The following is an 18,122-nucleotide window of genomic DNA, read 5'->3' on the forward strand; positions in this document are numbered from 1 at the left end:
TTTTTACTATGGTCTAGTTTGTAAAAACACTTTTTCATGCTCACTTTTTCACAGGAATAATTCTCTAAAACAGAAGGAGGACAACTCCCTGTTCTCCCTTCGGACTATAATAACCATTGCAGGAATCTTAGTCAAGTCAGCAACATATGAGAAAGAGAAAACAAGTAAATTACATAGATCAATAAAGCAATGAAAGAAATAAGAGTTCAAAAGCATCCAAAGCACACAAGCGGGCACTTCCTTAAACCTCACGTGGAAGTAGCAATATTGTTTGTCAAAAAATAGGAAGATAGAAAAGAAAGTTTTAATTAGCAGTAGGAGGGGCATCACTATCATCACCAGCAGGGGGAACCACCTTCAAAGGAACATCCTCCACCACAGGGTTCTCTGGATCTGCAGGAACCTCACCTTCTGGAGGGATATGAAGTAGGCTCTTGGGAAATTCTTGGGGTACCTCCTCATCAAGCTCAGGAGCATCTACTAGTCCAACGTGAATTCCTAAGAAATCAGTAGGAGCGGTCAAAGGAGGATACCCAGTTCCTAAAAATTGGCCCGCGCAAGTCCGATATCCATGATAATAGTATTTCAAGGCACTATCTGCATGAAGGCGTTGAAACTCTTTGGACTTCTTGAAATCTCCAGTCGGTTGGCCCAGAGCTCATCAAACCCCTTCTTTCCCTCCTTGGTTGAAGGGTAGTTCTGGAGCTTCGACACCACCTGCTCCAAACAATTGTGAAGGGTCGAAATTTCGGACCTCAAGTGGGCGACACGGTTCTCGTGCTTACGCTCCTTCTCCTGCAGCTCTTTCTCCAGCTCTTCCACCCTCTGGGTCTCCTCCGCAGAAGGCTTGCCTTGCTCCACTAGGTCCCCAATCAGCATGATGGTTTACAAACAAGGTATGTAGACCCTTCAGGTTAGTAGGAATTGGAATTAAAATTTCTTTACTCCTTACCTTGCTAGCGCATGAAGCCAACACATCATGACTTGATCACAGGGAAGGGCCTCCAAAATGGTCTTATCGGAATGACCTAAAAGTCCTTTTACAAAATCAGCAACCCGACTGCTCTCACCCTCCTCTTTTAGCAAAGACTGGGGCTCATTTTGACTAAGTTTCTCCCTTTTTATCTGCACTACTGAGTAGGGGTGATCAGAAAAAATTTGAACCGCCCAAAACTACCCTAACCAAATCGAATCAAACCATTTTTTATAATTTATTTTTCAAACTGCAATTCTAAATTTAGAGTAAAATTGCACTGTACTATTAGTTTGATTTTAATTTAGAGCTTAAAAAAACCACCAATAATCGAACCGCATCCCCAAATATATAATTAATTTTTTATTTATATATATAATAATTTGATAAAATAATTAATTTTTTAGAGAATTTCATATTCAAATTATAAAAGCCCAAAGTTCATATATAATGAAAGATCCATATTGCAAAGCTCATCTTTGTAAAATTTATATTTCGACTTTATATCAAAAAAATATGCTTAATTCTTTAAGTCCATTCAAATTTTAAGCATATTTGATGATTGCCCTAATTTTTCATTCATATTTCCTCACATATTTTTTTTCTCCCCTTTTTCTCTCTTCTCTCTTTTCTCTCTTACCACCTTCTATTTTCTTCCCTATGCTTTCTTGGATTAAGCATTTCTTTGTTGGATTACTATACACGTTCTTATTTTTTAATCAAATTAAAGTTGTGGAGAGTGGTGTTGGTCTATGGTGCATAATGTTGGTTTTTCTTAATAGCTACATACAAACAGCTACATACAAACACCTTTTTTTATTTTTTTTATTTTTGTTAGTCTCAACGTCATATTTTTGTTATAAGTATTACAACCGCAAAACCACCAGAAACCGCAAGAACCCACACCTTTGATTTTCGTTTTAAATGTAGCAATTTTAAAAATTATTGGCAATGGAAATTCAAAAATAGCTCTAGAAAAACAAAAATCGCACCATGAGCACCCCTACCGCTGAGGGGCGAGGGTGCCAGCTCGTGTAGAAGGTCTCAATGCAGGTGGAGCAAAGGATTCTTAGCAGGAGGTGACATGGGTTTCGCTTGGCGTTTCCCATTGGAATAGCCAGTTGAAGTCGAGCTCGCTGGAGTTGAAGGAGTTTAGCAAGCGAACATTTGGAGGAGGAGCTACCTACATGATTCTTTCCCTCACCCAAAGCCTTATCCTGCAGCAGCATGTTGAACATATTTACTATAGGACAAATTTTTCATACATCCAGATCAAAGCTGTAAATTAGAACATGCCATGAGGTTATAGCTATATCCAAGGTCACTTCTTTGGGACTCAACCCATAGGGATTGAGAATGTACTAGCTCATGAGGATCATAATGAAAAGCATTAAGACATTCTAACAAAAACTTGAAGGGAATAGGAGGGCTACATGGAGAATACCTAGGAAAATCTGGAGCGCTAGAGATCCAAGATGTGGGGAATTGCCCAAACGTAGGGGAGGATATGAAAAAGTAATGGCCTTTCCATTCTTTAATAGAGGTGGCAGAAGGGAGAAATTGAGCATCTCCCCAAGAAGTAAAAGAGACCAGTCCTGGCTTTCTTTAGCATAAAGAAAATGAACTGAGGAGCAATAGGATCTTCCCCCAAATTTCTCACTAAAATTTAGATACCAGCGATTATACTGAAAGCTTTTGGGTAAACTAATTCAAAGGCACTCGGAATAAAGTGGATACTTTAGCAAAAAATCAGAGGTATTGGAAACTACAAACCAGCGTCTAGTTGGGCTACATAAAATCATATAAAGCCCTTAGGGGGAGAATTAGGGCGTCTGTTACAAGTAGGGATTCTAATAAAAAAAACCTCCTGGTTTGCCAAACTTAGACCTAAGATATATATATTCTCCTTCACGTAGGAGTAATAAACCCTATACAATTCGGTACCAGAGGCAACTAATAAATCCTCAGTCTTCCTCCTCTTCGATTCTTCTCTAGAAATTCTCCTCCTACTACTCACCTTCTCTTCCCCTTCACCCCCCTAAGGATCCGAGTTAGAAGTATCAGAGAGAGTTGCAAGGTTAATCAGGAAATCTTCTACTGCTCGCTCATCTACTCGCTCCTCAAACATGATTAAAACTATCAAAAAGAACAAAGGAACTTACCTAAAGGCGAAGGTACAACGAGATGGTAACAGAGGAAAAGAGGGAACCTGCGAAAATCAAATAGTTAGAAAACACCCTAACTTTAGACGTGAAGAGAAGGAGGGGGAGGATTCTTTTTTACCTTAGAATGCGGATGGTAAAATAAAGGGTAAATTCCTTATATATATATATGTATGTATATATGTGAGTTATTTTGGAATAAACTTAAGACTCCAGCCAACTGTCGTTTCCTCCCTGCGAATGCGCGACTTTTTAAGGAAAATTTAAAAAGATAGGACTCTTCGCCTTTTTTTTGCAATTATTACAAATTAATAGTTATCTTTTCCTTTTTGCAGATACGAATTTAAAATTCAAATTCTGACGGTAAAAAAGGAGGAAATATTGTTAATTAAATTGAGTATCTTCTTTAAATATCGTTTGTTGCCTGTAGGAGCAACAAGGCATAATATCTTTTAGCGAAGGTCTTTTAGCCAATCAGCATTAATCACCCTACTAATGAGCAGGAAAATGCTTCTCTCTTTTTGCAGGACATCTCACCTACTCCAGCAGTCCAACTTTACAACTTGCACTTCTGGAGTGGGGGGGAGGGAGAGATTAATGATACCTCCTAAAACTATTGGGTCAAGCCCACAAGCTAGGTATACTAGCCCAACCGACTAAAAGCATGGTTGGCTAATCAGCAAGACAGATAAAGCCCATCAATAGGGAAAATAAGCCCACATGCCTGCCTACTACTTTACTGATCCAGCAGGCCCAAGAATCAAGTCCATTTTAGCCGAACACGTCACCATAAAGCTAGGAGGACACGTCATATAGTTTGCAAATATATTTGTACATACCACTGTAAAATATCTTCAGGTGGTTTAAGATAAATCGAGCATAAACGAGATGGAAAGCCTATGAATAACGAACTCCCAGCATTACAGGCAGATTTGGCAGAGTTTCATCCAGCTCACGTATCCCAAACAATATTTATCCAAATCTATAACGGTCTGTTGCGTATAATAACCAACTCAAATAGCTTTCTGATGGCGTACGGACTCAGTATTTGACTCGATGTCCAACTCTGTCTGAGCTTATAAAGATGTCTTGTGCAAATTTCTAAAAAAATCAAACAACATCATTCTTCATTCTCAAACTCATACTTTCTTGCATTATTCTCTCTCGGTTTTGAAGCTATTTCAAGCTTATATTTTGCACTCCACATGAATATATACACCTTATCACCATTTTATACTATTAATCTTACTTTAATTAAAATTTTCTCTTTTATTTCTTCATAAACGTTTACTGACTTAAAACACCAGAGTGCGAACTCTGTTTTTGCAGTGCTAATCCTTCGATAATCTTAGAATTTTTTTGAAGATCCTTTGACTTTTGTGGTGTTGCCAAATTTCTGGTACCGATCAGTATACAATTAGTTGTTGATCTTTCTATAGCAAATCAATAAGGACCAGGTACATCCCACTCAGCAAATAGTGAATTTGATGACAAATATGATGAAGATAGCTTTTACGAGGATTACGAAACTGAAGAAGACAATAATTATGATTTGAAAGTTTATTGTTTCTGCAATCAAACATTTGTAAAAGAAATTTAAAAAAATTACTGATTAAAATTTTTTATAATTATTCTGTATGAATAATTATATATATATATATATACATACCGTTCCACCTTGGAACGGTTAATAAAAACACCGTTCCTAAACAACCGTTCCATAGTGTACATGAATAATGTTAAATATCAACTTGGAATGAAAATATAAATAATTACCATTCATGAAACTGTTACACACTTCTACATAAAAATAAGGAAAATTAAAAACCTAGGAATAGTTTAAATAATTTGATCGTTCCTATAGGAGTTCCACATAAATTTAATTTGGCGCCAACTGGAAAAGAGGGAAATTTATATTTAGGAACGGTTGTTAGATATTTGACCGTTTCTGAAATCAATATAAGGCAAATCAAGCCAAAAAAAGAATCGTGCCTAATCATAACAAAAAATACCTAGTGCACTTCTCAACTTTGATATCTCCAAATCCGCCAGCCTAATTAGTTCCAAATTTAAATGCATATAAATACTACATATATGTGAATATATATAGCGGTGTAATTTAAATCACATGGCTTAATTGACAGTTGCCTCATTTGAACCTCGCTGATATGAATCAGATACGATATCTCAGTATCTGTATAATAAAAATAATCAGAACTTCATAAAATGTATTCTTTTATCGATTTAATCATTTCTAACGATCTGATTAGGTGATGCAATATAACTGTCTAAGATGCTAGTTACATGTACGTAAGACTAAAAACTTTAGATATACAAATATACATGGCCTTATGAACATGTATCAATATCACAAAAAAAATATTATATGTTTTCAATGATCTTAATTAATTTTTGGTCTATTTTTTTTCTATCATTAACATGTACAGAACGGTTTTTCCTTCATTTCTAATTTTTTTAGTTAAAAAGAAAAATATATTTGGCGCTAAAATTGGAACAATTATGTTAAATATTGGAATGGTCATTTAAAATGCCCTCTTAAACAACGTCGTCTTCATATAAAACGACATCGTTTAAGATCTTTAGGATCGATTTTAGGAACACTTATTTTAATAACTGACCATGCCAAAATGAACCCAAAATATGACCTATTTTAACAACTTACCATGCCAAAATGAACCCAAAATATGACCTATTTTAATAACTGACCATGCCAAAATGAATCCAAAATCTGATCAATCCATAGCAAATGGAACGACGTCGTCCTACTTAATTAGGAATGGTCTTGGAACGGTTTATTTATAAATGCTCGTTTCAAATTTTAACATATAAGTGATACTTAGCAGATTTTTTCTTCACTTTTCCTCCCTCACTCTCTGTCTATCTCTCTTGCTCTCTCTCTCTCTCTCACCCTGCTCCTTCGCCTCCCTCTTTCTCTGTCTCTCTCTCTCTCACTATTGTTGTTGTGCTCCACATCCGCCATCCCCTCTCGCTCGAAGTCCATCGTCCGCTTCTAGGTTTGTTTTCTATTTCTTTTTGTTATTTTACTTTATTTTTGTTATATTTTGCTAATAAAATTTCAGATAATATTATCTGGAATTCAAAATATTTTCAGAAAATATTTTATTGAAAATATTTGTGGAATACTTGTGAATTTTTTTGTGTAATTTAGAACATATTTGTGTTGTTTTTCTGTAATTGTTTTGGTAAATTTATGTAACTATTGTGTAAATTTTCTGTAATTTATTGTGATTCTCTGTAATTTTCTGTCATTTATTGTAATTCTCTATAATTTTCTATAATTTATTTTAAATTTATGTAATTTATTGTAATTGTGAATCCTCTGTAAATTATTGTAATTTTAGTAAGTAATTGTGTAATTATTTCTATAAATTAGAACAAATTTTGCGTATTTTTTTTTATAAATTATTGATTCCTACTTCAATTGAAGCATTGGATCTCCTGTCTCATTTCAATTAAGAGGGGTCATGGAAAAAGCAGGTTCAAAATCACGATTAATTCCTTTTTCAAATCCTGCTGCAGTTGCACGAGCTCTTCCTGCGTGCCACAAATGACCTACGAAAAAGAAGAATCCATTGTAATTTTAGAAAATAATTGTTTCATAATTTCTGTGGTCTAGAACATATTTTGTATAATAAACACAATATTATTCCGAATATTTGAAATAATAATACATTGCCACACTTACAATAATTACATGATTAATTCATTTAATATCTCAAATTATGATTAATTCATCTAATAATTATAACTAATCTTATTTAAATAGTTAAATAATTACATTAATCAAACAACATTATTAATTAAATATAATTATAAAATTTGGCTAATATTTCTAATAATATAATAATATAATTAATACAGAAATTAAAATATTATTTAAATAATAATTACAATAATTACAAATCGAGGCTAGTATTTCTAATAATTGCAAAATTGGGATAATATTTTTAGTAATTACAAAAGCTAATACTTACTATAATTTGAACGGATTATGTCTAGTGGCGGTCTGCCTCCTCTACCACGTGGACGACGTGGTCGTTGCCCACCCGTTCCACCACTGTCGTCTGATGTTTCCCATGTTAGGCAAGTAGTGTTCCGACTACCCCCACACCTGGCACGACTTTTTACTGGCACGGCTTTTTACCGCCGCACAAACTCCAAATGATGTTGGACCATCTGCTGCGGTACCGGCTACTGAGGAGCCCGAACAGTCGTCTACCACATCAGCAGTTAATCATGCCCGCCCATGAGCTGTTCCACCATCAACACCACCAGCAGTCCCCCCACCATCAGTGCGAATATATCAGCCTCGATGACGTGAGGTAGATTTGTTTATGAATTTATTTTAGTATTTTAATTACTAATTAACATGTCCTTTTCAGGTCTGACCGCAATTCCACGAGCGCTTCATAGGTGGTGCAAGGACACTATCCCCACCCTTGGGGATGTTTGAGGCAGGTGCCGCTGGAGCACCAATAGTTCTGATTCGAGAGCCTGGAGGTAATACACTTTTACAAAATTTTGTATTATCTTATAATTTAAATTATTTATTGAATTTTACTAATATTTTTTATTTGATATTTTGTAGATGACCTATTGGTTGCATTGTGACGATGAGTATATGTTCTAATGTTCCACATGTCTGCAGGCAAATTATCCGAAAATGGTTCGTTGTCGCTTGAAAAGAGCTGGTCAATCCACTTTGGCAGGCCAACGAGGTATGTCTCCTACTCCAGTCATATTTGGCCAGCACAGACTTCCAGGATTAATTCGCCAAGAATAAGGTGAACCGAGCGGTGAATCCTGCAGCATCCTTTATTGTGTACCGCAAGGGATCTTCCTCTGTCGATATGCACAAAATAAAGATGGTAAGTAATTTTTAAGGTTTATCCAATTTGATTCTTCTGCAGGAGGCAAAGCTCGGTCGGCAGCCCAAGCAGATGAATTTGTTTGCTAGATACTACAAGAAGAAGGTCGACGGCGGCTGGAGCGGCCCAAGGGCAGCTGAGGTGGCGGTAATTATAATAATATTTTTTATTTTTAAAAAAAAAATTAGGATAAAATTATAATTATTTTGTTTGTTTTACAGGAGAAGTTCCAGAAGTTGATGGAGGATCATTAGCCTCAGCCCATGACCACGATACTCTACAGAATCGAAGGCTTTGGTGGCGATGATCGAGCAGTAGCTGTGGCTGGCTGTAGTCGGAGGCAAGAACAAAGGAAATGTATTTGGCCTTGGTTTTAAAGCACCATGTTTCCAGCCGGACCTACACATCACCACCGCCACCGCCACCGCCACCCCCAAATCAGGACATGGAGGATCGCATGGTTCTGCTGAAAATGATGATAGTCGATATGATGGCCATGATAAGATCCATACAGGCCAACTCTTCGACTGGGGGACCATCACAATCCACCACCTCCAATAACGCCCTAGCACAGCCTTCGACAGACACCCCTGACCTGAACGAGGACGATATAGAAGTCGTTAATGACGACGGTTTAGATTAGGTTTTATTTTTTTAAAATTTTGTAATTAGATAATTTTATATTAATATAATATGTTTTTCTAATTATTCATGTTTTGTAATATTTATTATATTCCATTATTTAATATTTATTCAATTAATTAAACTCATACATATAATTAAAATTCACTAATTAATTATAAATATTAAATTATTATTTAAAATTATATAATTAAAAAAATTACTAGCGATTTTAGTAATTGTAAACAAAATGTTACAAATTTCAATAATAACACTGTTCCAAACACCAATGCGAAAACAATAAAAGTATTCCTAAAATGGATTAACCGTTCCTAAATATATTCGAACTCAAACTAATGCATACACCACAATGTGTTCCAAAAATTAACAAATAGTTACAAGAGAGCGTTCCAAATATATAATAAACCGTTCCTAAAAGTATTCCAAAAGATACGCACCATATAATTTCAATGACCGTTCGTAAATATATCACAGTCATAAATAACAACAGTTTCAAATTTCAGCCAAGCGTATTTCAGAAATCGTTCTAAAATTATCTCGAATTTATTTATATAACCGTTCCAAAATGTATCCAATATGTTCCAATCAAACAAATCAAATTTTTATATTCAAATATACTATTAGGATCGGCCAAGAACAATGTGGTACATACCCATTCCATGTTGGGAACGGTCCTACACCAATTGTTCCTAAATTTTAGGAACGTTGTTTATAACGACAGGACGTAAACCATTCTAAATTTTGATTCAAATTAATTTATTCAATTTCAAACCGTTCCAAAAGGCAAGAAAAAAATGTTCCTAAATCCGACACTGAGTCCACAAGTTGTTATGTATTCATAATTAGAGGTGGTGCAGTGTCTTGGAAGAAATCTAAAATAAACTTGTATAACTCGTTTTATAATAAAATTTGGGTTCATAAATTTAGATAAAAGTATAGAAGAAACTGAACGACTTCATAATTTATTAGATGACATTTCTTGTTAGACAAAATCACCTGTCGGCTATAAGAAGGCACAAATTAATATGTCGAAGACATATACCATAAGACACTTGGTTTTTGTTGGAATCGTATCCATCGATATACAAAGTCAAAGGATTATCTACGATCCGTCAGCAAAAGGCAATTTTGGAGATCAAGTATATTTTTCATCGAGGGAAATGCCATTATAAATCACAAATTAAATCTTTATAATGATAGCCCAACCTCGCCGACTGGAGATCCTAAACTCTTAGTTCAATGGGACAACTAAGTTATAAAGATTATGAAATACTTGGAGTTTACTCCTTCAAGTTCCTTTTATGTTTAGTACTATTAGGAAAAGGGTATAAGTTAAGCCATAGGCTTTTAAAGATTCTTATACTGAGTTAAGTAAAGTAAATGAGATCACCTATATAAGTATGAAGATGGACCGCTTCAAATATAAAACACTTATAATTACAAAAGGTGATGTCTAAGGTCAAAATGGATTCAACTGTGAGACTAAAATGTATTAGAGAATGTATTGTGGGGTATTATTGTCTTGGTACATCGACTGAATAATTCAAGACATCATGTTCATTGATTAGCCAAGTAAATATGATAGTATTCCTCTAAAATAGGTCAAAATCACAAGCTACTTTTTTGATGTAATGACTTCTCGTTTGAAACTCTTTTAAGTGTTTGCAAAGTCATTTGCAATAGTGTCATTCATGTGGGGAGTTGTTGAAAAATTGTCAATGATAAATTAAAAAAATTATTAATAATTTTATTTTGATTAGATTAAATTGTGACAAATGATTATTTACGATGTTAAGCACATGAAGTTCGTGACACGTGGATGATTTTTTATGTTACCCACCCAATCATCATTCAACCATGTCTAATAAAAGGAATATGTGTTAATCACTAAAGTGATGTGTCCTTTAGCTGAAAGGACATGTCTATTTGCGTAAAATAATTTGTATGAGGTCAAATTATGCATCCATTTGGATGAAAAAAGTCGTAACCTTTTGCAATCATCTTTTCTGATTAGACATTGTTGATATATTAATGGCCCAAGGACCAAATCTATATTTGGTAGGCCCATTGCTCATCCACATTACACCCGGCCCACTTGGATGGCCCTCACCCCGACCCGGTATCCAACCCATTAACCCGACCCAGGTATCTATACATTTATACCCACTTTCTAAACCTAATTTAGTTTGACTCTCTCCATTTCTTCTTGTGCGCCGCTGTCTGCGATTTCTCTCCCTCTTTGGAAACTGCCTTCCATGGCAGATTCTTATTTCCTTGTCCACCATCATTAATGGTGGTGGCTTTTCTTAGCCAAGAAGATGGCTTAAGGAAAGCCACCCCAACGCCACCTTTCCAACAGCTCTCTTTTCCTCTCCTATAAATAGGAGTTGCTCTACTCCTTGAAGATTACCTTGAAACCGAGCAATATCTTGAGATCTCTTCATCCTTCTTTGTGAAAGTTCTGAGTGAACCAAAGTAACTGTGTGTGCCTGTGTTTTCTGGGTTTTCGATCTCTGTGATCCGACAACTCTGAGTGAGGTGCAACCGTGGGCTGGGCGTTTGTGTGGGTACGGTGCCAAGTGACCGATCACCCTATTGTCTGAATCTGGCTTGTTCCTGAGCCTCTTTCAAAATACGGTTTTATTCGTCTATCTCTTTACTTTTGTGTATTTCATTTATTACTATAATTTCGGTTTGTAATCTTAAGGAGTTTTGTACTCCATATCAGGTGTAATAGTTGGTTAGGTATTTGTTGAAAAAGGGATACCACTCGGGTTCTGTACCCTAACCACCCTCCTGGCCAGACCCCTGAGGTCGTCGGGTATCTGGACTGGGCATTAGGCTAGAAAGGCCTTGGTCCTATTAATATCTCGTTTCTCTATAATTATTGAGATCTGTCGTGATAACTGGTATATTTGTGCTCGACATTTTCCTACGGATTATTATCTTGATCTGTGATTACCAACCTTGATCTGTGGTTACTTATCTTGATCTGTGATTATCAACCTTGATCTGTGATTATTAAATCTTGATCTGTGATTAATTACCTTGATTAGTGATTAATAGTTTTGATCTGTGAACTATCTGTTATCCCTTTAGTAATCTGGTATAACTCTGATCTTTTGGACATTACCTGTGATCTGGTACTATATTTGCGTTATTTGTGATTTAATTGAAATCCCCTGATACTATAATAAAATCTGTTTTCTAAAAATTATTTATTCCTCTTGACTTTTTTCTTAAAAACTAAAACCGGTGATTTCCTTTCTAAATGCTTCCTAAGATTTTTTTAATGGCCGAATATAGTTTACAACCCTTTGACGGGAAAACCGATTTTTCTATCTGGCAACAGAAAATGGAAGGTATTCTAATCCAACAAAAGGTGTTTAAAGCAATTGACGGAAAATACACTGATAATATTTCCGGAGAAAAACAATTGGAAAATGATGAGTTTCCTACTCGTCCATTATTTTAAACCTTTCTGATAATGTTCTTAGAAAAGTGGGAAAACAAAAAACCTCTAAAGATCTTTGGGAAAAATTGGAGGATTTATATACTGAAACATCTTTGCCCAGTAAGCTTTTTCTATTAGAAAAGTTTTTTCGTTATAAATTGGATCTGTCCAAAAATATTGATGAAAACCTTGATGATGTTACCAAATTGATACAAGACATCAAACTCACCGGTGATAAAAATATTGATAATTACGCTCCTATTGTGCTTTTGAATGCAATTCCTGAATCTTATTCTGACATGAAAGCTGCTATTAAGTATGGTAGAGATAACATTAATTTGGATATTGTTGTTAATGGTCTAAAGAGCAAAGAAATGGATCTAAAAGTTGCTAGACCTAGTCAGAACAATCATGAGGTTAATCTTGCTAGAGGCAGGTCTAATTTTAGAAACAATGGTTTTAAGAACAAAGGTAGAAGTCATAGCAGAGGCAAAAGCAGAAATGGTCGTAGTAAATCTAGATCAAGGGATAACACTTATAAGGATGATAAAACCAAGGAAAGACGTTGTTATAACTATGGTATTAAGGGTCATTACATCAAAGACTGCAGGAAACCAAAACGTGATAACAGAGATAGAAACTTTGATGAAAAGGAAAAGGTGAATAATGTCTCTAATGAAAACGGTAAAGTCTTTATGGTTTATGAAGCAAATTCTGTGCATTCTGTGAACAAATTTGAATGGCTTATTGATTGTGGTTGTATTTTTCATACGAGCCCTGTTAAAGAAGTTTTCTCAAACTTTCGTTATGAAAAATTTGATTTTGTTTCTATGGCAAACGAAAAGAAATGTGAGATTTTGGGTCTTGGTGACGTCTCTTTAAATTTCAAAGAGGGTTATAGGTTAACCCTGAAAAATGTGAGATATGTTCCTGATTTGAGTCACAACTTGATTTCTTGTGCTGCTTTAGAAGAGGATGGTCTTGAAGGTAGATGGGGCAAAGGCCTCATGAAAATCATGAAAAGCTCACTTGCCGTTTTTAAGGCTGAAAAGAAACGAAATCTCTATTTATGTTCTGTTACCTATGATTCAATGACTGCTTCTGTTAATGAATGTGATATGACCACATTGTGGCATAAAAGGCTTGAACATATGAGTTTGAAAGGTCTTGAATTTTTAAAAAAGGATGGAATTTTGAATGACAAAATCGAAAAATTGAATTTTTGTGATGATTGCGTATTGGGTAAACACCATAAAGTGCATTTTTCTACTTCATCTCAATCATTTCCTTCTATGTCTTCATGCATTTTGGATTACGTACATGCTGATGTTTGGGTCCGTCTAGTGTTCCTACGCATGGTGGTAACCGTTACTTCTTAACTATAATTGATAACTACTCTAGGAAGGTGTTTGTTTTTCTTATGAAACACAAGTCTGAAGTTTTTGAGAAATTTGAAAAATGGAAAAATTCTTGTGGAAAATCAGACTGGGAAGAAATTGAAATCCCTTCGAACTGATAATGGTCTTGAATTCTGCAATAAAGATTTTTCGAGTCTTTTTGACAAATTTGGTTTAAAAAGGCATAGGGCAAACCCCTATACCCCCCAACAAAACGGTGTGGCTGAACGTATGAATCGAACCTTGCTTGATAAAGTTAGATGCATGCTTATAAGTTCTGGATTGCCTAAGTCTTTTTGGGGTGAAACTATTCTTACTACTGCTCATTTGATAAACTTGTCACCATCTGTGCCTCTCTCTGGTAAGACTCCTGATTTTATGTGGACTGGTAGAAAATCTGACATTTCATATTTACGTGTCTTTGGATGCTCTCCGTTTGTTCACCAAAATCTTGACAAGTTAGAACCTAGATCGATTAAGTGTGTTTTTATTGGTTATCCTGATGCATAAAAGGGTATAGACTTTGGGTTCATAGCAAACCAGGTTTTAAAGTGCTTATAAGTAGGGATGTGACCTTTAACGAAAATGAGCTACCTTGCTTAGATAAAACCCAACTTAGAGAAAAAGAACCTACTTGCAATAAAGTGGAGGAACACTTAGAGGATAACCAAGAAGGGGAAGAGAATCGTGAAAATCTAGTTGAACAAACAGCAGAAAATGATGCAATAATCACTGAAAATCCCCTAGATGGCTATCAACTTACTAGAGATAGAGTAAGAAGAGAAACTAGGATCCCCACCAAACTTAGAGATTATCACACTGCATTAATAACTGAACTGTCTGAACCCACTAATGTTGAGGAAGCAATGAAATCAGAAAAATGGCTTAGTGCTATGAGAGAAGAGATGAGTTCATTAAAACAAAATGAGACATACTCAAAAAGAAGGCATAGATTACAATGAGATCTTTTCTCCCGTTGTGAAATACACCACTGTTCGTATTATTCTTGCGCTCACTGCCACTACAACTGGGAACTAAAACAAATGGATGTTAAGACTGCTTTCTTGCATGGTGATTTAGATGAGCATATCTACATGAATCAACCTGCTGGTTTTGTTGACAAAGTCAAAACTGATTATGTTTGCCTTCTCAAAAAATCTTTGTATGGTTTAAAACAGTCCCCAAGACAATGGAACAAGAAATTTGATTCTTTCATGCATTCATTAGATTTTAAAAGAAGTCACTATGATCGTTGTTTATACTTCAAGCATGTTGATAGCACTCCAATTTTTCTTGTTCTATATGTGGATGATATGCTCATTACTAGCCCTAGCTTGCATCTCATAAAACTTTTGCAAACTGATTTACACAAAATTTTTGAAATGAAAGATCTAGGTGATGCAAAACGGATTCTTGGCATGAATATCATTAGACATAAAGACAAGTCTTCCATCTTGTTAAATCAGAAATCTTACATTCTGTCTACCTTAAAAAGGTTTTCAATTGAAAATTCAAAACCAACCTCTCTACCTCTTGCTGCCCATTTTCAACTTCGTAAAAATCAAAGCCCCAAGACTAATGCTGAAAAAGAAAAAAATGGAAAAAGTTCCCTACTCTAATGTGATTGGATCCATTATGTTCCCCATGGTTTGCACGAGACCCGACATTGCATATGCTATTAGTTGCTTGAGTAGATACATGTCAAATCCTGGCCCTCCTCATTGGGAGGCTCTAAAATGGCTTTTGAAATATCTGCATGGTTCTGAAAATGTTGGCATTTTATTTTCTAAAAAGAGTGAGAACACCCAACTAGTTGGTTATGTTGATTCTAATTATGGTAATGACCGAGATAGTAGAAAATCCACAACATCATACATCTTTACATTTTGTGGCTCTTGCATAAGTTGGAAATCCCAACTGCTACATATAGTTGCTCTTTCTACTACAGAGGCAGAGTATATTGCCACAACAGAAGCCTTCAAGGAGGCTATTTGGTTAGATGGCCTCATCAAGGAAATTGGTTTTTCAAATGAAAAACTCACTGTGTACTCTGACAGTCAATCGTCCATTCAACTGTGCAAGAATCCCGTGTTTCACGATCGGACGAAACACATAGATGTGAGGTATCACTTTATTCGGGATATCGTCAGTAAAGAGGTAATAAAATTGGAGAAAATCAAATCTGAGGACAATCCTGTAGACATGGGTACCAAAAGTCTACCTCTTGAAAAATTTCATACATGTTTAAAGATACTGCACCCAGACTAACATGTGCTTCCAAGTTGTTTGATCTTCTCTGCAAGTACGTCCACGGAGAACTTCCTTTGGCAATGATGAAACAAATAGATTCAACTAAAGACTCCATGACCACTTCTGTAGCACCCCCTACTCGCTACATCTAATTATTACTATTTTATCCTTTCTTTAATCAGAACTCATTCTATAAGTAATTCTCTTTCAACTCGTAAAATAAATTCTAATTTATCAGCAATATATATATCACAAAAGGTATTAGATATCACCAAAAGTTCATATTTACCCTCACTAGATGTCCTCGTGTACATAACCTCAAGAAAATCATACCACAACTTTAAATACAAATCCCGATAAAAGACCAGAATATTTAACAACCCACAATCAAAAACTCTAGTTTTAGAAGTCACGGCTGACCCACCTAATAAAGACGACGGCACCGCTCAAAGTCCAATGTGACTACTCAGTGTGACCTATCTCCTGAAAAGTACGTGGCAAGGAATGAGCTACCTATTCAATAAGTATAGCTGATCAGTTTATATATATACACAGGCAACAATTTCACTTACATGCAGTCACATTGACTAACAGTCATTATCAATAGCAACATCAAATATAAGCAGTAATACCTACTCACAATTATAAATCAATCTATGACATAATATTCAATATTATCGTTTATTAGCTAAGGGCCCCACTTACTCTAATTGGTATACATCAGTCAATGGTTTCGCCGGCCATCATCATATCATATACAGCACAGGATACCCGTTGTGTGATATCCCCACACTCTTTTACTCCAGCTGTGTAGCAATATAGCACAGGACATCACAACAAACATGGTACCCCCACACCACCCCAGTGTGTAGCTAACAAGCACAGGATATTCCCTGTTGCCCCGGAATACCCTGGCACCCTATGCGCCATGGTACCTAGCTTAATTCACATATTTTTCATATCTCAATATTAATCACATTTTCATAAACCATTGACTGTGTTTCCAACTAGGTAAGCATCATCTTTTATTTACATTCACAATCGTCATTCTATTCTTTATAATAATCACTTTCTCAATAACAACTCCCAATTAGATTTCATCAACAATCAATTATATGATTATCACATAATCATATCCCGCATATCCCTACATTACCATTACATATCACATAGTAATAATTTCACCAATATGATGGTAATCTAACAAATAATCCACAACTAATTATATAAACAATCAATATACGAGAGCCACGCATAATAATATTAAGCCAAATTCACGTTCGCATCCAAGAAACCAATATACATAATATATACAATAATACACATATAGATATATATAAATCCAATTAGCTATACTCACCTTAAATCCCAAAATACTTCGATTCACGAGGGACTGCTCAACCCTCTACTTTGTCGTCACGTCCTATAACAAAATGTTATGCGTATAATCAACATATATATAGAATATCATAAACTCTAAATAACCTATTATATAATGTTCGTACATTTCTATCAATCTTTTAATATTCTATTTATATTAAAGTCCAACCCCCTGTTCCATTTCTTTCAAATAACTACCTTTTCTAAGCTCCTCAAATATATATTTAATTTATCAATAAATTCATAAGAATTCATTTAATCAAACCCCTTATATATCCATAACTATCATTTTTAATAACATTCGTAAATTATATTACCATTGAAACCTCATCTTCCTCTTTAATAACATAATATTCCTAAAATATAACTTCCGAAGTATTTTTATGAATTTCCTGTCAATTTACCATTGCTATACAATTTAATTAAGCAACAATACATAGAATTACATATTTGGTTAATCATTCCGATGGAATTGTATAAATTAACTATAAGGATAATTAAATCTAACAAATCAAATAATTTAATTGCCCAACTATATCATTTTTATAGCAATTGTAATATTTAATACGACACTAATTTAAATAGTCAAAATTATAAAATATTCCGATTAAATAGTTCACCGCTTAATATAAACTATATTTAATAAAAGAACTAATTAAATAATATAATTATATAAATTAAAATCAAAACTTCATACCTGAGATTGCGGAACTGTGTATGTATAAGTGTGTTATGTAAATGTGTGTGTATTCTTGTGCATGTGTGTGTAAGTTTTAAAATGAGATGGAGTAAAGAAGAGGACCCACCGCCTCACTTCAAACTCTCTCTCTCCTCATTCATTATATATATATATATATATATATATATATATATTAATTATTTATGCACATAAAACGTTATTATTATTTTATATTTAATTAAACTTTTCTTAAAATACCAATTACATCCTTTTCA

General features: G+C 34.8%; 2 long non-coding RNA genes across 2 annotated transcripts; one reads left to right on the forward strand and one right to left on the reverse strand.

Annotated features, from left to right (window-relative positions):
- Positions 1 to 215: 215 nt before the first annotated feature.
- On the reverse strand, positions 216 to 3,208 carry LOC148785010 (uncharacterized). The gene is made up of 3 exons (XR_016062929.1): positions 3,136 to 3,208; positions 1,966 to 2,190; positions 216 to 1,125 (listed from the first exon to the last, which is right to left on the reverse strand). It is a non-coding gene; the product is annotated as an uncharacterized LOC148785010 (long non-coding RNA).
- A 2,819-nt stretch (positions 3,209 to 6,027) lies between these two features.
- LOC148785011 (uncharacterized) lies at positions 6,028 to 8,678 on the forward strand. The gene is made up of 5 exons (XR_016062914.1): positions 6,028 to 6,170; positions 7,177 to 7,499; positions 7,560 to 7,677; positions 7,826 to 8,186; positions 8,267 to 8,678. It is a non-coding gene; the product is annotated as an uncharacterized LOC148785011 (long non-coding RNA).
- The last annotated feature ends 9,444 nt before the right edge of the window (positions 8,679 to 18,122 follow it).

This window comes from Sesamum indicum, linkage group LG11, assembly GCF_026168435.1.
Source record: "Sesamum indicum cultivar Baizhima isolate 11 linkage group LG11, ASM2616843v1, whole genome shotgun sequence".
Taxonomy (NCBI): Eukaryota; Viridiplantae; Streptophyta; class Magnoliopsida; order Lamiales; family Pedaliaceae; genus Sesamum; species Sesamum indicum.